General features: G+C 48.4%; 2 long non-coding RNA genes across 2 annotated transcripts; both read left to right on the forward strand.

The window, feature by feature from the left end:
- Positions 1–4,978: 4,978 nt before the first annotated feature.
- LOC135298413 (uncharacterized) lies at positions 4,979–13,952 on the forward strand. The gene is made up of 2 exons (XR_010360393.1): positions 4,979–6,062; positions 11,289–13,952. It is a non-coding gene; the product is annotated as an uncharacterized LOC135298413 (long non-coding RNA).
- Positions 13,953–16,213: 2,261 nt separating this feature from the next.
- On the forward strand, positions 16,214–20,210 carry LOC135299899 (uncharacterized). Its single transcript, XR_010361738.1, has 3 exons — positions 16,214–16,508; positions 19,513–19,646; positions 19,922–20,210. It is a non-coding gene; the product is annotated as an uncharacterized LOC135299899 (long non-coding RNA).
- Positions 20,211–20,823: the final 613 nt, after the last annotated feature.

Raw genomic sequence — 20,823 nt, forward strand, 5'->3', positions numbered from 1 at the left:
TCAGGGGCAGGGCACAGCCAGGGATTTGGGATGGTTGTGAGCCAGGGCAGGACTTGGCCCTTGGCCTTGTTGAACCTCATCCCATTGTCCTGGGCCCATGGCTCCAGCCTGTCCAGATCCCTCTGCAGAGTTTCCTGCCCTCTAGCACAGCCACACTCCCACCCAACTTGGGCTCACCTGGAAACTGATTGAGGGTGCCCTCGATGGCCTCGTCCAGATCAGCAATAAAGAGATTTCACTGACCTGGCCCCAATCCTGAACTCTGGGGACACCTGTGGATGTGACTCCATTCCTCAGTTGCTCTGAGCACCAGGGGTTGGATGAGGGAAACGACTGGGTGGGGGTAAGAACAAAGTGTGATTGATGGTCAGCCATGAAGGATCTTGATTTTTGTATATGTTCAAACTGTATTAGGATGTTCAGGGGGTCAGTATAAGCTGGGGAATGCTGATATCAATCTATAAACAGGAAAAGAAAACTAAACAGGACAAAACAATATGCTCTGCATTGGTTTCAATGTAGTAGATTCACTTTGAATACACTTCTGAAATCTGTCTAATTAACCACAGAAGAATTGAAGACTTGAATTATTCTCAGGGCTTGTCTTGTTTGGGTGTATTGAACAAATGTTTATAAGCCCTTGTCACTGAATTCCTGAACTGAAATGCTCAAGAAAGAAGAGGCTTCTGGAGGAGTAAAATTCATCAGCAACCTCCAAGTGGCTGAGGATCCATCCCCATCAGAGCAGCAATGAGCAGAAATGGGCACAGCTTTGTGGCTGGCCCAGTTTAGGGATGGGCCCTCGGCCTGGAGCAGGAGCAGCTCTTGAGGCCCCAAGGCCGGGGCTCTTGTGCTGCCCTGGGCACATGGGATGGCAGCAGGGGCTGCAGAGCTCTCAGCACCTGAGCCAGAGGGGAGCAGGGCAGCCAGGGAGCCTCCTTTGGCCTTTTCCCAGCACCTTCCCCCATGGCTGGGGCTGAGTCCTGTGTGAGCTGCAGCTGCTGCTGTGCCCTTGGCAGGGGCTGAGGCCGTGGGGCCAGTGGCCAGAGCAGCCTGGCCTGAGCAGAGCTGTGGGGCCAGAGCCGGCTGGGCTGGGCTGGAGAGAGGCCCTTGGTGCTGCCCAGAGCTCAGGGCAGCTGGCAGAGCTTGCAGGGAGCTGGGCTGGGCTCAGAGAGCCTGCCACAGAAACCATCAGTGTCCATCTCAGCCTGGCTGAGCGTGCAGGGGCCAAGGAGAGCACCCCAGGGTCTGCAAGTTTTCTGTGTGGCAGCTGAGCTTGTGACCCTTTGAGCCCTGCCAAGTGCTGGGGCTTCACCTCCAGCTCCAGAGGAGATGCAACGGATGGGAGCAAAGACAAATTATTCCTGCTGGATTCTTTCTTGTGTTTGCTTATACAGGTGACCTGGATCCATATGTAGATGAGGTGTCTTGTGTCAGATAACACTGCTAGAGTGATAATATTTTTTTAGCTGAAAATAATATTTCATGCATAATATATAATGAGAAAAAAAGACACATATGATCAGAAGAGCATTTGAGTTTTTCAGAGGGTGAGAGACTCATTGATGTTCCACTAGTCAAACCTGTTCAAATACTTTCCTCAGGGCTTCCTTGAGATGAGGGGTGACCACCCGAGGCCAAGGCCAGACAGAGCTCTCTGTCCTGGCAGCTATGTCAAGGGGAGGCCTTGCATGTAGGGAATTTTTCAGGGGGAGTATCCATTTTTGCTGTGGGTACCTGGAAAAGTGTATGGTTCTTCCCCATAGGAAGGAAAGCAGAGAGCCCCAGAGTTTCCAGGGCACATTAGAGGCGACCACCAGAGGCCAAAGCGAGCTAGGCCTGTGTGTCCTGGCAGCTTTTGTCTGGGAGAAACCCTGGCATATAGGGAATTTTGGAGAAGTACCAATTTTGCCCATCGGTGCCTGGGCAGGAGAGATGGTTCTTCCCACAGAAAGGAAAGCACTGAGCCCTACTGTTTCAGAGGCACATGACAACAGACCCCCAACATGCCGAGGTAATTTGAGGCAGTCAGGCCAAGCCAAGCAGACCTGTTCCCTGTTCCCTTGGATCCATGAGGCCCAGCAGTGTCACACTGGGGGTGTCATACTGGATCCTTGGTACCACGAGGCCCCCCTGTGTCACACTGGCCCCTTGTTTCCATGGGGCCCCGTAATGTCACAATGGCCCCTTGCTTCCATGAGGCCTTGCAGTGCCAAAATGGTTTCCTTGGTTCCATGGAGCTGCACAATGACACAATGGCCCCCTTGGCTCCATGAGGCTGCAGAGTGCCACAATGGCCCCTTTGGTTCTTTTGGGGTCCTCAGGATCCCAGTGGCCCCTTGGCTGCATGAGGCTCAACTGTGGCACACTAGCCCCTTACTTCCATTGGGCCAGGTAGACTCAAAATTGTCCCCTCTTGCTTCCATGAGGCCTTGCCATGTCACAGTGCTCTCCTTGCTACCACACTATCACAATTGACCCTTGGTTCAGGGAGGCTTTGAAGTGGCACAATGGTCTCCAGTATTCCATGAGGCCCTGCAATGTCACAATGAACCTTTGATTCCATGAGTCCCACATTGTTCCATTAATCCTTAGTTCCATGGGGCCTTGTACTGTCACAATGGTCTCCTTGGTTCAGTGGTACCACACAGTGCCACAATTGCCTTTTGGCCCAACAGGGCCTCATAGTGTCACAATGGACTCCTTGCTTCCATGAGGCCTTGTAGTATCACAATGGCCTCCTTGGTACCATGATGCCCCATAGTATAGCAATGGTCTCCTTGCTTCCACGGTGTCAGAATGGCCCCTTTGTCCCATGGAGCCCCACAGTGTCACTATGGGCCCCTTGATTCCATGAGGCCCTGCCATGCTGCAATGGCCTCTTGGTTACAATGGGTTCTGAAGGGTCAGAATGGTCTCCATGCTTCCATGAGGCCCCACAATATCCCAATGGACCCTTGCTTCCAATGGGGCCCACAGTATCACAAGGCTGCCTTAGTTTGACTTAGAGGCCCTGAAGTGTCATAGTGGCCCCTTGGTTCTATGAGGCAAAGCAGAATCAGAATGACTCCTTGGTTCCATGTAGAACCACTGTGTCACCATGGTCCCATTGGATCCACAGGGGCCCACAGTGTAACAATGGACCTTTGGTTCCATGACGTTCCTCAGTGTCTCAGCGGCCCCTTGGCTCCATGTGGCCCTGCTGTGTCACAGTTGCAGGTGGTTCCATGAGGCCCCACTGTGTCAAAATGGTCTCCTTTGTTCTGTGAAGCCCTACAGAGCCACAATGGACCCTTGGTTCCAGGAGGCCATGCTGTGTCACAATGGGCTTTTGGTTCCATGAGCTTTCGCACCGTCAACAATGGTCTGAGTTCCGCAGTATCACCATGGATCCTTTGTTCCATGAGGTTCCAGAGCATAACATGACCACCTTGGTTCCAGAAGGTTCTGCAGGGAGCCAATGGACCGTTGGTTCCATGCAGCCCCAAACACTCACAATGACCCCACGGCTCCATGAACTTCTATTCTGTCAACAATGGTCTCCCGGGTTCCATGAGGCCTTGCTCTGATACAATGGACTTTTGGTTCCATGAGGTTCCACTGCACCACAATGGACCCTTTGTTCCATAGGTTCCAAATGTCACAGCTGGCTCCTTGATGCCGGGACCTTCTGCTGTCACCAAATGTCCAAAATATCAGAACACAACTCCTTGACACTAATTTGGTGTTTTAGAGAGCATCATTTATTCAGGCCTGAGGTCCAGGAGGGGATAATTCCTAACCTTACAGGGACACGTGATTCCACAAGTGTATCACTTATGTACAGTCACTATGTGTGTATGGTTATTTACCCATTTCCGTAAAATCCACCCCAAGTTCCCAGTTCAGTCCTCGCTTTTTCTGTCGCTGCATTCTTGAGCCAGATGTCTTCTTCTTCTCTTCCAACCACCCTTGCCAGGAAAGCAGCCCCTGCATGCTTTGTTCCTGTGCTAAAAGTTCGCAGGCATGGTAAGAATTGAATTAACCCTTTTGGTATCAAGCCCAAGGCTTTGTGTGGGCAGGCAGAGGCAGGCAGGAGGCAGAGCTGTCAGCAAAGGAAGGGGCCAGCCAGGTGGGGCAGCCGGGGGATGACAACAGCCTGCAGGGACAGAGGCACAGGGCAGGGACACCGTAGGACAGCCTGGGCTGCACAGGGCACAGGGATGGGCAGCAGCTGCAAGGCCCTGACAGAGCCAACTTGGGCAGCACTTTGGCCATGGCTGCTGGCCCTGGGCCTGAGGCAGGAGCAGGAGACAAGTGACCCTTGCAGGCCTGGGGCCTCATTGCCTCCTTGTCCCTGCTCAGCAGCCTGGCAGGGGCCGCCCCATGGTGCTGCCCTTGGCATTGCACATCCCCACATCCCAGAGCCCATCCCGGGAAGAGCCCTGAGCAAGGAGGGAGGGACAGGATCTGCCTGGCCAGGGCCTGGGGCTCAGGCCTTGGCCCTTTGCATTCCTGAAACACATCCAGGTTTGCTCAGCACCAGAGACACCTTTGCCTTGTTTGTCCCCAGCTGTCATCACTGCCTCCAGTGTTCTGCTCTATCTGGAACCTGGGGACACTTTCACATGAGTTGTGTCTCTCACTGGGACCCATTAGAAGTTAAAGAAAGTTTGAAGTTTGAATCTGATTAGGAGTTCTTGAGAAGTTTTTTTGAGCACACTCTGAGGGACTGAGTCTGATGCAAAGAGCACCAAAGCCCCAGAGGGTCATTAAAGTCCTGGTGCTGTGTCTGTGCTGCTGAGCTGGGCCGGGCTCCTGGCCCAGAGGCAGCTCCTGGCAAGGGCAGCACTGCAGAGAGACAGCTCTGGCCAGGAGCAGCTCCTGTGCTCAGCCCAGCAGGGCTGGGGCACTGCCAGGGCAGCTCAGGGACACCAGCAGGGCACAGCCAGAGCTGACAGGGGCTCAGCACTGGCAGGGGCTGGGGGATGTCCCAGAGGGGGCTGTGTCACAGCGGCACCTCTGTGGCTGTGTCATGGAGGCACAGAGCAGCTGTGATGTCAGAAAGAGACTGTGTGACAGCACAGAGTGGACTGTGTGACAGCACAGAGTGGGCTGTGTGAGGTCACAGACTGGGCTATGAGACCACAGAGTTTATTGTGTGAGGTCACTGAGCAGCTATGACATCATAGATGGGAGTGTGTGACATCACATAGTTTCTTGTGTGAGGTCATTGAGCAGCTATGACATCATAGAGGGGACTCTGTGACATCACACAGCAGGCTGTGACATCATGGCATATCTGTATGACACCATAGAGCAGACTGTCAGGTCAAAGTATGTGCTGTGACATTACAGAGTGGCAGTATGACATCACAGAGAGGGTTTTATGACATCACTGAAGGGCTTGTGACATCACAGAGCTGGCAATTGTTATGAGTTTTGTTTTAATGAAGTTGGGGAAGAATGGGGGTTGCTTGTTGTGGGGGAAGGGAAGCGTCCAGGACTTGGTGGGGGCTGGAGGTGGATGGTGATTGGACCAGGGCACCGACCAATCACTCAACGCCCTGGGGAAATGATTGGTCCAGAATGAACATCAGTAAGGACCAAGCAAAGCGCCCGAATTCCACCAATCGGTGCGTGGATCCAAAACCCACCAATCCTGGACCAGGGACTGTTATAAAAAGGGGGGTTTTCAGGTCTTCGGGGTTCTTTCGGGTTTGTTCGTGTTGGTGTTCATGTATTTTTGAAAGAACCCAGCGTGTGAGAAGCACACTGCTTTTGGAATTTTGAGCTGTTGTGAAAGACCTGGGCTTATCTTGGGTCTTCTGTTCTCTTTGACTTATTTTTAATAAATGAGAGCCTGTTTCAACCTCTCTTCTAAAATTTTGCCTTGTTCGATTTATAACATCTTTGGGGACTCGTCCGGGGTCAGCCACGACCCTGAAGCGGTCCGGGATAGCCCGGGCCCGAGAAGACGTTTCCAGCCACATTTTTCGGCTGCTCGGATCTTGGACTACGTTGGACCGAGGAGGGGAACGTGCTGACTCCCGAGGTCAGAGAAAACGACAACAGCTCAAAGGGTAAGCCCTCTGAGAAGGAGCGGGGCTCGTGTGGTCCATGAGCCACACGAGTGGGGTTTAAGGCATCGGGGGTGCGAAGTGCGTGTGTGTGAGCGAGACTGAGGCTGTTAGTACAGACTCCCGAAGCGAGTGTGGACCTCCTAGTACTGCGGTTCCGGACTCCCGCGAGGGGGCCGGCTGGGATAGGAGGGAAGCGAGTCTTGAGGAGTGAGTGTACCCCTAGGGACCCCCGGGAGTAGGGGAGACGGGGAGTACCTACCCGTTCGTTGCCCTTACCCGCATAGGCTCCTGTTCCTCCTGAGAGTGGAGGCTCCTAGGAGTGGTCTTAGTCAGTGGCCCGAATTGCTCCCCTCGAACTAGGACCCCAGTTGAAGGGGGTCATACAGGGGGGCACGCCTGGCACTCTGAACTAGGACCTCAGTTAAAGGGGGTCATAGAAGTGTCTGGGTGGGGGTTGGTGAGGCAGATTTGCCCAGTGGGGGGTCTCTGCCCACTAACTAAGACCACCTGGAGGGCTGTTCCTCAGAGGCAGACTGAGAGAAGTCTGACTTCTGAGGCATTAGGACCTCAGGTGTGGGAGAAAATACTCCCACACGGAGACTGCAGCTTAAAGCAGCCACCGTGCGGGAGAGTGCCCCTTTTTCCAGGCCAGGGAAGGGGAGGGTGCCCCACCTGAGGGAAATAGTAGGGACCTCTGAACTAGGACCCCAGTGGAAAGGGGTCATAGGGAGAAAGTAGGCTACCCCGAGCCAGGATCCTAGCTAAAGAGGGTCGTAGGGGTAGCCGAAAATATCTTCACAGGAGCGGTGACCCACAGGGTGAAGGCGGGCCACCGGCTGTGAAAGGGCCTTTCCAGTCGCTAGGGCTGGAAAGGAGGTTAGAACTGACCTGAGGTTAGGGAAAATTTTTGGTTTGTGTACGAAACTTGTTTTGTTTGTGTTTAAATTGAGTTTGAAAATATAAGGAGGGAGGTTCTGGGGTGAGGGCTAGCCCAAAAGTCCCCAGACAGCTCCCAAGCAGTGTTTTTAAGTAATTGGCCAGGTGGTGGCCATTTTAAGTTTACTTTGAGTGTTGTTTTAAGTGATTGGCCAAGTGGAAGCCATTTTAAGTTTTATCTCGGTGGCTTTAAGTTGTGGGCCGAGTGGCGGCCATTTTAAGTTGGTAAAGTAGTGCTGTGTGAGGGCTGCGAGGCAGCCATTTTAAGTTCTCTTTTATGGTGCTGTGTGGTTGTGGGCCGAGTGGCGGTCATTTTAAGTTGGTGAAATAGTGTTGCGTGGAGGCTGTGAGTCAGCCATTGTAAGTTTTTGTCGTATTGTGGTCGAGGGCCGAGTGGTGGCCATTTTGGGTGCGTACTGTGTTGTGTGTTCTTTTACTGTGTGGTGATTGTGGGCCGAGCAGCGGCCATTTTAAGTAAGCGAAACAGTGCTCAGTATAAGTTTAATAAAATTGTTAGTTAAAATTTCTTTTCAGAATATTTTTGAATATTTACTTCTTTTAAAGCAGATTAATTTCTTTAGTTGAGTTATTTCTAGTTTATTACCTTAGAGCTGCTATTTACTTTAAATCCTTATAGGTCCAAATACAATTGATTTCCTTAAGATTTGTTATTTTTATTACAATTCCTATATTTTACTATTTCAATTTACTGATTTATATTAGCCACCTTTATTTTAACTTCCACGTCCCGCTATTTTAATTTATCATCCTATATCAGTTATATTTAAGCTGTAGTATTTATTTCTATAAAATCTGCCACTTTATTTTGATTCTCATCATTAGACGCCATATTTATTTTATTTCAGTTCCATTAAAATCCGCCATCTTTATTTCAATTCCCCCACTTAGAGTTTCCCACAATCAGTTAAACCTGCTATTTTTATTTCAATTCCCGCCATCTTTATTTTAACTCCCACACCCCACTATCCGATTTATTTTATTTAAATCATCATATTTTATTTAATTTCTATAAAATCTGCCATCTTTATTTCAGTTCCCATCTTAAGTCATCATATTTATTTCATCTCATTTCCCACACTTGGTGTCTCCTATATTTGGTTATATTTGATCTCTTTAAACAGTGTTGTTGTTGTGTGTTATAGAGTAAGAGGCACAGTTTAAATTCTAAGCATGGGGCAGGGTACAGGAAAGAGTGCAGTTAAGAAACAGAAAGTGAAACAGACCCTTAAGAATATACCACCTAATAGTCCATTAGGGAAGATGCTGGATAGTTGGGATGATGATGAAGGATTGAAGAGTTTAAATAGAATACAGATGATAAAATACTGTACTGAGGTTTGGCCTCAGGAGAGTATTGCGGAAGGTCCAGTGTATTGGCCGTGGTATGGAACAGAGGAAAAATGGTTATGTGAGGCCCTAAATAGGTACGTTAACACCCGACTAGATCCATGCCAACAAGAAATTAAATACGCAAGATGTTGGATGGAACAAAAGAAACAAGAAAGAGAAGTAAAGATATATAAAGTCTCGAAAGAAAAAGAGAAGTTGATAAGTTGCCAGAAAGGAGGTGGGACCCCTTAGACCATCTTCCTCCTCCTCCAGATCCAATAGAATACCTCCCATTACCTCCTCCTCCCTCAACAGCACCAGTAAATGATTTGCCACCATCTCCTCCGGAATTATACTCCACAATACCAACCCCAAAGGAAAAATTAAGACAAGACCTAAATGTAGAAACAACAAAATCACCTCCCTCCTCAAATAAAGAACAACATATTGCAGATGTATCTTCCTCTGTGCCATCTCCCCTCCCAGTGACACATGAGCCTGAGCACTCAAATTTATCTCCAATTTCGCCGAGTGCATCAAATTCTACTCAAAGTACCCCTACCCCAATTGTAGTTCCTAAAACCTTCCAAAATCCTCCTTTTAATTTTTCTTCTATATTCCAGCCAATCCCTCAAAACGTGTCTTCTCCCATTTTTGGTACTCCTTTTTATATACCCCATGTACCCCAAAACCCCAAAAGTCAAACAGGGAAAGAACATCCAACAACCGAAACAGCTTGCTGCTGTAGAAATAAGGAAGAACATAAAATAAACGAGAAAGACAAATATGTTGAGAGTCACCCATACAATACTAGGTTCCAGGCCAAGAAAATACAAGAAAATCTAAAAAAAGCTGAAAAATTATTTCCTTCAAGGGAAGTACCTATGGGTGGAGCCAGAGGAGGTATAGGCTTTGTGAATGCACCCTTAACCGCCTCCAAGATTAGAAATTTTAAGACAGATATTAAACCCCTTTTGGAAGACCCACTAGGTATTTCCCAGCAATTAGATCAGTTTTTGGGACCTAACATTTACGTGTGGGAGGAGCTAAACTCAATCCTGGTTATATTATTTTCTTCCGAGGAAATACAAATGATCAGGGCAGCAGGTATGAGAATCTGGGAGAGGGAAAATCGAGGTGGTCCTAGAGGGGAAGATAAAATGCCTCTTAACGCCCCTGACTGTGACCCAAATGAAGAGGAAGGAAGAACAAATATGAGACAATACCGGACCTTAATAATAACGGCAATACGGAAGGCAGTACCAAGAACCAATAACGCAAGGTTAGCTTTTGACAGTCACCAGCAAAAGGAAGAGTCACCAAGTGCCTGGTTAGAGAGGTTAAAGAGAAATTTCCAGCTATATTCAAGTGTAGACCCAGACAGCCCAGAGGGACAAGTGTTGGTTAAGATACAATTTGTGACAAAAGCATGGGTTGATATAAGAAAGAACTAGAAAAGATAGATGATTGGCAAGACAAGGGAATGAATGAATTGTTAAGAGAAGCACAGAAGGTATATTTGAGGAGAGATGAAGGGAAGACAAGAACCAAGGCGAAAATGATGGTGGCAGTAGCAAGGGAGAGTGCAGGATTTGGAAGCAATGGATTAGCAGGAGGAGAAGGGGGCAGGTATAATGAGTCTAGAGGAAGTTCCAATCTTTGATGAAAAAGAACAGGAAGAGTTACAAAAACATGGTGCAATATTAAAAGAAACAGGAAAATGGGAAATGCCAGATGGGAGGCAAATACTAAACAAAGCACTCACAAGAAAGAAATTAGAAGACCTGCATGCATCAACCCATTGGGGGACCCAAGCGTTACATGACCATTTCATGAGGACCTATGCATGTATCGGAGTATGGGAAATTGCAAGAATAATAATGAGGGACTGTATGATATGTCAGAGAATAAATAGAAAAGTGATGAGAAAACCACCTCAAGGAGGAAGAGAGTTAGCAAAAAGACCATTCCAAAGCATCCAAATAGATTTCACAGAACTGCCTCAAGTGCAGAGATACAAGTACCTATTAGTAATAATAGACCATCTAACCCATTGGGTAGAAGCATATCCGACCACCAGAGAAACTGCAGAAACTGTAAGTAAGATCCTATTAGAACAAATCATACCCTGGTACGGAATCATAAATACCATCGATTCAGATAGAGGTCCTCATTTCACAGCTAAAATAATACAACAGCTTGTAGAAGCCCTAAACATCACGTGGAGATTTCATACACCTTGGAGACCCCAGAGTTCTGGAAGAGTAGAACGAATGAATCAAACTCTTAAGAATACACTTACCAAATTAACAGGGGAAACGAAAATGAATTGGCTGAAATGTCTCCCTTTAGCTTTACTAAGAATAAGGACAAGACCGAGAGCAGATGTAGGAGTATCCCCGTAAGAAATGATGTTTGGGCTACCGTTTTTAACAACCCTAGGACATGCAGGAACATACGAAGAAGGAGAAATGAGTGTAAGAAAATATATAAAGACTATCACCAGCACCTTAGAAGAACTAAGAGTTAAAGGATACCTTCCTCAATCCACTCCTATTGATTTTAAAATTCATAAATTTCAGCCCGGTGACTGGGTGTTAATCAGAGCCTGGAAAGAACAACCCTTAGTCCCAAAATGGGAAGGCCCTTTTCAAGTACTATTGACTACTGAAACTGCTGTGCGAACCCAAGAACGAGGATGGACACATATAACCAGAGTAAAAGGGCTGGTTTCTGCACCTAAGGAACCACCACCGACTTTAACAAAGTCTAAAGAGACCTCAGACACACCGCCAAGAGACCCATAAGCTATAATTCCTAAAAATTGTTATATAAATGTTTAAGTGAAAAGTTGTTAATATGTTTTTAATGAAATTTAATGTTTAGTGTGAAAGATGTAAAATTGTAAAATATATTAATTTCTGGTATCTCTTGTTTCAGATCAGAAGATCAAAGGAAAGAAATAGAGCATTCTCCCACACATCTAGCAATCTGGCCCTAAAAAGAACAGAAGAAACAAGTTGATAAAAAAAGGGAAAGTGAACTCCTGCAACAGTAACTGGTAAGAGTAACACGTTAAGAAAAAGAGCGAGAGGGGGGCAAGACCGGATCAAGTTACACTCTTGCCACAAAGAGTTGCTGATCCTCTACGGAGGGGAGACATGATTGGGAGAGTGGCTTGTACCGGACCCCCATTCCTAGGAATCCTCCTACTTATGATCATCAACAAGGGAGAGACAGAACCATGCGAGAAGTGTTACTACCCTTTGTATGCAGGAGAGTCTCGGACTGCCGTCCTCAGGACACACACTAACCCGAGTCCTAATTGTATCAACTTTTTGTCAGTAACAACTTGTATGGAGGATGGAAAAACATATTGGCTATTCGAAAATATAGGAAATTTTAAACAAAAATTGTTGGGGGAATGCCCTATGAAAGAGAAGTGGGTCTGTTCTGAGAAGAAACCCATTGAAGGACAAGTAGGATATGAGGATTATGAACCCGATTTGATAAAAGAAAAAGAAATAAAATGGGTGATTAAAAAGGGACCGAAAATCCCAACTCTGGGAGGGAAAAATCTATTCCTCGACCTAGCGGAAAAGATAAGTCACGAATTTAACATCTCTAACTGCTGGATTTGTGGAGATACTTGTATGGCTGAAATTTGGCCATGGGAGGGAATCCCCATGAGTCCACAGGACGTACTTAGAATTCTAGACAAAGAAGGATCCGAGCGAGACAACCGACCGGAGGAAGAGGCATGGAACCTACGATCCGAAATGATTGGTGAAGAGTGCCTTTGGAGGAGGCATCCAGAGTACACCGTGTATTTGGGTGAGATCCATTGTAAGAGTTATTTAGTCATGAATAAAACCTATCAGTGGTGGATTCCCAAACGTCCGCACTTATATTGGTCAAGGTCCAAAAGATCCCAATGCTCTTATATAGAAAGAGAAAAGTTATATGAATGCCCTACCAGAGAGCCCAATCCATTCTGGGATGCACCCCAAATTGCCAAATTTTGGAACAAAACCAACTATAACTTAGAAAGCCAACTTCAGTTTTGGAGAGCTCCAAAAAATTTATATTGGCTGTGTGGAAAAAGAGCGTATGTAGTCCTGCCAAAAGGATGGGCTGGGAGTTGTACCCTGGGCGTAATAAGACCCTCCTTCTTTCTCCTCCCCAGGATAGAAGGGCATCATTTAGGGGTACCTCTCTATGATGAGTTAGCCGGAAAAAGCGAGAGTTGTCCATAGGAGGCACTCAACAATGGGGAGAGGAAGAATGGCCACCAGAACGTATCATTGCCACCTACGGCCCAGCTACTTGGGCTCAAGATGGGTCATGGGGATATAGGACTCCTATTTACATGCTAAACAGAATAATCAGGTTACAAGCTTTATTAGAAATTATTTCCAACCAATCCACACTAACAATAGACCTCCTCAATGCCCAATCGAGGCAGATGAGAACCATGATATACCAAAACCGGCTAGCTTTAGACTACCTTCTAGCCGAAAGAAGGAGTGGTATGTGGGAAATTTAATTCCTCGGAATGCTGTATTGAAATAGATGATCACAGTGAAGTAATTACCAATATCATGACTAACATCAGAAAATTAGCCCACGTCCCTGTTCAAAGGTGGACCCCATTGATACAGACTGATTGGGGAAATTGGTGGAATAACTTATTAAAAGGTGATAGGTGGAAGAAAGTACTGATTGTCTTAGGTGGTGCCCTAATAAGTATCATGTTTCTTCCATGTATGATCCCATGCCTCATCCGGGTCGTTACGAGAACTGTGATCAACTCCCTCGAACTCACCCTCAAAAGTGGAGAAAAAGACAAAGATGCTAACAACATTTTAATGTTACAAGGACAAGGGATGGAACCCAACCCAGTGGCAGAGAATGATGAAACTGCGGCAGAGACTTACAGAAGATACCAGAAATTAAGAGAATTGTACACTATCAAAGAAGAAACTATTTAAAAACAGTTCAAAATGAACTGTTTGGAGAAACTGTTAAAAACAGCTCAGAAATGAACTGTTAAGAGACTATTTAAAAAGACTGTTTAAACTAAAGACTGAGTGGGAGTTGATGCGGGTTGATGAGGGCTAAAGCCTGATCAAAGTTTTAGAGGGGGAGTTGTTATGAGTTTTGTTTTAATAAAGTTGGGGAAGAATGGGGGTTGCTCGTTGTGGGGGAAGGGAAGCGTCCAGGACTTGGTGGGGGCTGGAGGTGGATGGTGATTGGACCAGGGCACCGACCAATCACTCGACGCCCTGGGGAAATGATTGGTCCAGAATGAACATCAGTAAGGACCAAGCAAAGCGCCCGAATTCCACCAATCGGTGCGTGGATCCAAAACCCACCAATCCTGGACCAGGGACTGTTATAAAAAGGGGGGTTTTCAGTTCTTCGGGGTTCTTTCGGGTTTGTTCGTGTTGGTGTTCGTGTATTTTTGAAAGAACCCAGCGTGTGAGAAGCACACTGCTTTTGGAATTTTGAGCTGTTGTGAAAGACCTGGGCTTATCCTGGGTCTTCTGTTCTCTTTGACTTATTTTTAATAAATGAGAGCCTGTTTCAACCTCTCTTCTGAAATTTGGCCTTGTTCAAATTTATAACAGCTGTGACAGGACAGGGTAGGGTGTGAGGCTATAGAGCAGACTCTTCCATCATAGAGGGTGGCTCTGTGACATCAGAGAGTGGGTTGTGACATCACCAGATGGCTGTGAAACATCATAGAGGAGGCTGTGACATCACAGAACAGACAGTGACATCACAGGGTGACTTTGTGACACCACAGAGTCTTCTGTGACATCACAGAGCAGCTGTATGACATCACAGGGTGACATCCCAGAGTGGGCTGTGATATAACAGGAGGCTGTGTGACATCACAGGTGCTGTGTGACATCAGAGGGGCTGTGTGAGGTCACTGGGGAGGTCACTCTGCCCCAGGCCCCCTCACAGTTCCCCCAGAGCAGTCCAACGCTGCTCGTGCACAGCGGGGTCCCCTGTCCCCCCGGGTCCTCCCGCCCCGGCGCCGCAGCCTCCCCCAGAGGATGTTCCACAAGATCGACCCCAGAGCCTGACACGGGGAGGGGGGGCCGGGGCCCTGGGGGGTGGGACAGGGGGACAGGGACCCCCCGGCAGCGTCCCCGTGTCCCCCAGGGCCAGAGCCTGGGCCAGGGCTCCTTCACCCTGTTCTGAACGAGGGCTTGAGAGCTCTGAAAAATCCCTGGCTAGGGATCAGCAAAAACCAGATTTAATATTAAGGGACAGCACCACAAAGTTCCTTGGCAAGAGTCACTCTGCTCCTGACTGGACACTTCAGGCACAGCAATCAAATGAACAACAACTAGGCCAAACAAAATCTAGGCAGTCAAACGAGAATTGAAGCGTGAACTGTCCCTGTGTGTGTCTGTCTGTGACAAAAGGACAGTGACGGCAAGGACAAAAGGAATACAACCCAAAAGCTTAACAGAGCTCAAACTTAACAGGACTTAACTTATACCTTAACCTTAATTTCTGCCTTAAACTTCACAATTTAGCAAAAGAACAGCACTTAACACTATTTAACCTTACTTATAACCTATGATATTGCAATATAACAGTGGAATAACATTAACAATATTTATATCAGCTTATAACTTACATTAAACTTAACAGAAGTACAACTCTTAGCAGCACCTCTTATAACAACTTAGCTTAGACATCATGACTTAACCTCACTTACAGGCCTGACTGACTCAGCTATCCAAGGCACTCCAACCCCTCCGAGAGCAGCATTTCTGCCACATTTCCCCAGCACAGGCACTCCTGTGTGCACACAGACACAAAGAGTCAGTGCAAGGCACCTGTGAGAAATTCCCCTGAGGGCAGGAAATGCTCCCTGTGGATGCTTTGGCATCTCCCCAGTGGGTGAAGGGTTGAGCCTGGAGGAGTGGGGGGATCAGCCCAGGCTCCATCGTTGTTCAGGATCCCCAAGTGCAGGAAACGGGAGAGTTCCCGGCTGGGAGAGGCCCCACTCAGAGGGAGTCGCTGGCCCAGGAGAGCTCCAAGGGGCTCCTTTTGCAGCGCTGTTTGTAGGGCCCCTAGAGAGGGGCTGCAGTCACAGCAATGGTTCATCCTGGCCGCACTTGGCATCAACAGCTTTCTTTGGCAGTGTGCGAACAGGGATGTTGTGCCACTGAGGGAACAAAAACAGTTCCCAGTGCTGCTGCTACAGCAACCAGGAGCTGGTTGGGCAGCAGCAGTGCCTGGAGCAGACAGTGTTTGTGCTGAGCTGCAGAGGAGCTGAGCCCAGGGGCTGTTGGCCAAGGCCAAGGCCCAAGGAGCATTTCTCAGCTTGCAGCATAACATAAAGAATGCTTGCTTATTTCAAATACATTACCTGCTTGTAAGCCTTAAAATACAAGGCACAGATCTCCATTATTAAGCTTAGAACTTCCTAATATCTCACTAGATATACTTCTCTGGAGCTTAGGGAGTTATTTTAGCCCAGCATTAATACACAGACCATTGTTCTACTTGTGCTTATTTTTGTACTTCTTACATAATTTTCTGCTGACCTATCTTATGGCTACTGCTTAGCTCTAATCACAGTTCTCCTGTCTCTGAGGCTTGCCTTTTGCAGCTTTCCCAAAACCCTCTGATTTTATGGATTCCTACACAGAGGAGCTGAGCCCAGGGGCTGTTGGCCAAGGCCGAGGCCCAAGGAGCATTTCTCAGCTGGCAGGGCGGCCTGAGAAGGGGAGGGGGGAATGCAGCAGCACAGGGCTCATGGAATGCATGGACCATTGTGACACCGTGAGGCCTTGTGACACCAAGGGACCATTGTGACACTGTGGGGACCAGTGAGACCAAGGGACCATTGTTACACCGTGGGGCTTCATGGAATCATGGAGAGCACTGTGATATTTCGCTCGCCTCATGGAACAGGGGGACCATACTAAAGCTGTATGGTTCCATGGACACTAGGGACCATTGTGACACTGTGAGGCCCCATCTACAGAGGGTCCATTGTGACACCAAGGGGCCTCATAGAACTGTGGAGACCATTATGATGCTTTGGGGTGTCATGGAACCAAGGGGCCATTGTGACACAGTTGATGAGTTCTCTTAGAAGATGTGGTTGTAGATGCAAGGAGAAATGAGGTTAGAAATGATAGGTAACAGCCTGTCCCTCATGCTTCTCTCTTGCCACAGACGACAAAAGCAACAGCCATCTCTCCCCTGGCTCCTTCTGCTCCTGGACAAGAAGCCAAAAAGGAGCAAAATGAGCAGGACAACCACATGCGTCCAGCTGTGCTCACAGCACAGCCCAATCATTCCAAGAGACTAAGTGCCAGTTGTGGGTGCTGCTGTCTTTAGTGCAAGGCAGAGGTGCAAGTTTCTGAGCAGCCAGCACTTGCTGTTGCTGGCCGAGGATGCCAAGTGCTGGAGTCCTGCAGGATGTAGCCATTTCCTGTGGGCAGTGACAGCTCAAAATTGGCCTTTAACCTGTCATGCTGAGGCACCGAAGAGCTGGGGGCTCTGGATGACCCTTTGGCTGCCTGACTCAGTGAAGCTCTATTTCTGGGCTTCTGCAGTGCTTTGTCCAAGGGCACACATGGCAGTGCTGGAGATCCCAGGGCTATGTTGGTTTTTCCATCGTGGAAAGGTGTGTTTGGCTTGTGGAAGTGTTCTGCAGTATTCCTGAGGAGTTCTTCACTTGTACAGACTCTTTTGGCCCAGCTGTCTTTTGGCTTTTGATAAGCTGCAAGGAGATGACTGCGCTGTCCCTGAAGCTGTGGGGGGCCATTTCTGTCCCGTGTGGCCAAGGAAAGGAACTGCGCAGTTGCGAAGCCTTCTTGTCAGGCAAAAGGCAGAAGTGGCGAATTTCTGTGGCTCTGTTCCATGGTGAAGTCTGCAGCTTTGGAAAGTGCCTTGGAGCCTGGAGTGAGGGTGAAGCTGCAAGTCCTTGAGTGCTCTCTTGTGTTGCTCTGCACAGGAGGGACGTATTGAAATGGAGGATGCAGTATTTGAAGTCAGATGGGCAACTTTTTGGCTGGCCAGCTGCGTAGGCCAAAAGGAGCCAGGGGTGCTGCCCGTCCAGAGTAGCTGAACGTGAGGCAGCCTGTGGCCAGGTGGCCAAGAAGGCCAAGGGCATGGTGGGCTGTGTCAGCAGCAGAGGGGCAGCAGGAGCAGGGCACTGAGCGTTGACCTGTGCTGGGCAGCGCTGCGGCCACAGCTGCAGTGACTGCTGTGTGCAGTTGTGGCCCCTGTGAAGCAGAATGTCACTGAGGGGCTGGAGCGGGTGCAGAGAAGGACACGGGAGCTGATCAAGGGTGTGGAGCACAAGCCCAGTGACGAGGTGCTGAGGGAGCTTTAGTCTGGACAACGGGTGGCTCGTGAGGGGACCTTCAGCTTCTACTCTCTCCATTGAACTATTTTAGCCACTTTTTGTAGTTACTTTTTCCCCCCCTTTTTTTTAACTGCTATTTTGTCTTTGCTTGGAGAATGAGGTTTCTTCATTTTCTTTTTTTCCCATCCATGCTGCTTTTCCTCATTATTTTCTGTCCTTTTACAGGACTGGTACTGGTTCTGCTAGAATTTTAATTTCTAAGGTGTCACTGCTGTAGAATGAAATAGTTTTGCATGACAAGACATCATTCAGTGCTAGCACCTTGGTGCAGATGAAACTGTGTATTTCTTGGCCAGCCAGTATGGCATTTGAGATCACTTTCAGGTTATCAACGCCTGTGGCTTTTTGCAGCCCAGGGAATCAATTTGTTTTGTGTTCGGGAATTGAGCAGGATATCAACGGCCTTTTATTCCAACCGGTCCTCAGAGATCAGAGGAGCTGGGAGGGGCTGGGCAGCATTTCTGATTTCATCCACTTCAGCAGTGTCAGTGTGGTTGAGTCCAAGAGAAGAACTTGCTCAAGCACAGATGCAGAAAGAGTGCAGTTCTCAGTGCAATGCTCTGGGTCAGATCGTTTTCCATAAGTACCTACAAGCTCCAAATTCCCCAAGAGTGTGGTTTATTGAAGCAACAGAACAGCAATCTCAGGATTGCTGCTGAGTGGGGGCACTGCCTACCAAGTTTTGATGTGAGAGAGGACAGTAAAGACAGATTATAGTAGTGAGATCTACCTGTCTGTCTGTCTGTCTGTCTATCTATCTTCTATCTATCTATCTATCTATGTAACTTTTACATAATTGAATCTTCCCATCTCTGGGCCAAGGATGTTGGAGGTGCAAACCTCACCTAAAGCATCCCTTTCAGGAGAGGATTAGAGACATGTTCCGTGTACCAGTTCTGAGCAGGCAGAGATGTTTCCCCCTCCAGATATGGGGTTTTTCCCCCTCAAAGCTGTTTTCCTTCTCCGGCCTCTTCTGCCCTGAAGTCCCCACTTAATTCTTTAAATTTCTGCCTGTCCTAGAGAGGTGGAACAATTCCATGGTTAGGTGCTGTTTGGTGACTCTGCTCATACATGCATTACATGACACATGGTTTCCTTCACTGGCATCCCCAGGGGTGTGTAAGTGCATTCGTTAATTGGGGCCTTATGAGAGTCTCTGTTACTGCTGGTCAGAATTCTCAGTTGACAAAAGAGGGAGAAAAAACACCTTGGTCCTCTTCCATATACTGAGGCGGCTGTAGAGGCTCTGTGACATACATCAAAGTATCTTTGCACGCATCCCTATCTCCTGAATGACCAGGATTTCTAACAAGAGTGTAGATGTCAGAAAGGCAGGAATGCTGGTGCAGGCCCGAGGAGAACGTGAACTGCAGAAGTGTCTCTCCCAAGGGCTGAGGTCAGCCAGGAAGCCACCTGCAGAGCCAGGATGGAGCTGTGGGACAGGGCTGGGTGTCAGTCACTACTGAAAGACAAAGAGGACATGGCAGGAGCAGAGGGAGGCCCTCACCAGAGCCTTGAGGAATGCCACACCTTCCCTGTCAGCTGCCTGAGAGGCTGTTGGAGCTTCAGTGCCAGATGGCCCCTGATTGTAGTGCCAGGGTCACTTTGGAATCTGTGCCTCCCCACGGGCAGAGAATGACCCAGGAGAGCAGCAGCACAGAGCTTTGGGAATGTGTGAGCCCATCAGTCTTTGAGTCTTGGCTCACAAATATCACATGGGAAGTTGAAACCCATTTTCTCTTGCTTTCTGTGAAGGTCTTTCTAGAGAAAGAGCAGGGGCAGACTGCTTATCAGAGATGCCATGCCAGGCTCAGGGAGAGCTGTTCCCAGCCCGAGAGCAGGAAGAGCAGCTCAGGCAGCAGGTGGAAGAGCCATAGCAGAATGGCCAGGTAAGCCTGACTGGCCAGGTGACAGAGGGAAGGGCAGGAAGAGGGGGATAAAACAGCTCTTGGGACTGAGGAGGCCAGGAGTCCCACAGGCACTGAAAGCACAGAGCCTTGGAATCTGCAGAGATCAGCACTGGGACAGGAGGTTTGCAGTGGAAGCAGAGGTGGGTAGGGAAGCAGAAAGACGTGGCTGAATAGATGTGATTTTGAGGCTGCAAGAGGAAAAAGCTGAGCATGATGGCAGCTCCCAGTCACTTGCTCTGCATTTGTGTGTACAGAACATCAAGGCAGAGCCACAAGCAGAGCTGCCCGAAGCTCAGAGTGCCATCATGGCAGTGAAGAGAAAGAACAAGGAAGACATGAGAAGAATTCAAGAGGAGATGAATCTCCATCAGCACAGGGGCGATCAACAAAACCAGGTGAGAGAAAGAGTGGCAGCCACTCCACTCATGAAACTTCCTCTCCATTGTTGTTTACAAACCATCAAGGAAGATGTGCAGGCAGAGCTGCAGGAATCTGAAGCTAGGAACAAGGCAAGGGAGAAGAGGCTGGAAGAAGAAATGAAAATCATCAGAGAGAAAGTTAATCACCTCCCTCAGGCTCTACAAAAGCAAGTGAGTGAAGGAGGGACAGCCACTGCAGTCACCAAACTGATGCTTTCTGCCCTTCTTGCCTTTCAGTGCAGAGCAGCAGGGAGTGGGGCCGTGCCTCTGAGTGCCATCCTGCTCTAGTATATATCACAGTCACTCTGAAGGACATTTCCTGCTGGATCTCAAGTGCTGCCCTGGACAGTGGGACTTGTTCTTTGGCTTTTGGCCAGCAATCATCCAAATTGATTCCTGCTGGCATGTTCCTGCTCTCTCTGTTTCTTTACAGGGGAACATGGTGACCCAGAGGAGGATTGAAACAAGCTGTCTGTATCCCTTGTATATCTGTTCTTTCCCTTTGCTCACAGTCAATGACTCTTGGCTGATAGGGACAAGCTGTAGTCTCTGATTGCTTTGTTCTCTGACTTGAGGTGCAAGTGTCGACATCTCACCTGGCAGACCGCAAAGACTTCCAGCAAACAACGGGCAATGAAGGGCCCCAAGGTTGGCGTGAGGCACAGGAACTGTCCCCACCAGAAGTGCTACAGGTTCAGCACACCTACATGGACTCTGGCACTAAACCTGCTGCTGCA

Source organism: Passer domesticus, chromosome 4, assembly GCF_036417665.1.
Source record: "Passer domesticus isolate bPasDom1 chromosome 4, bPasDom1.hap1, whole genome shotgun sequence".
Taxonomy (NCBI): domain Eukaryota; kingdom Metazoa; phylum Chordata; class Aves; order Passeriformes; family Passeridae; genus Passer; species Passer domesticus.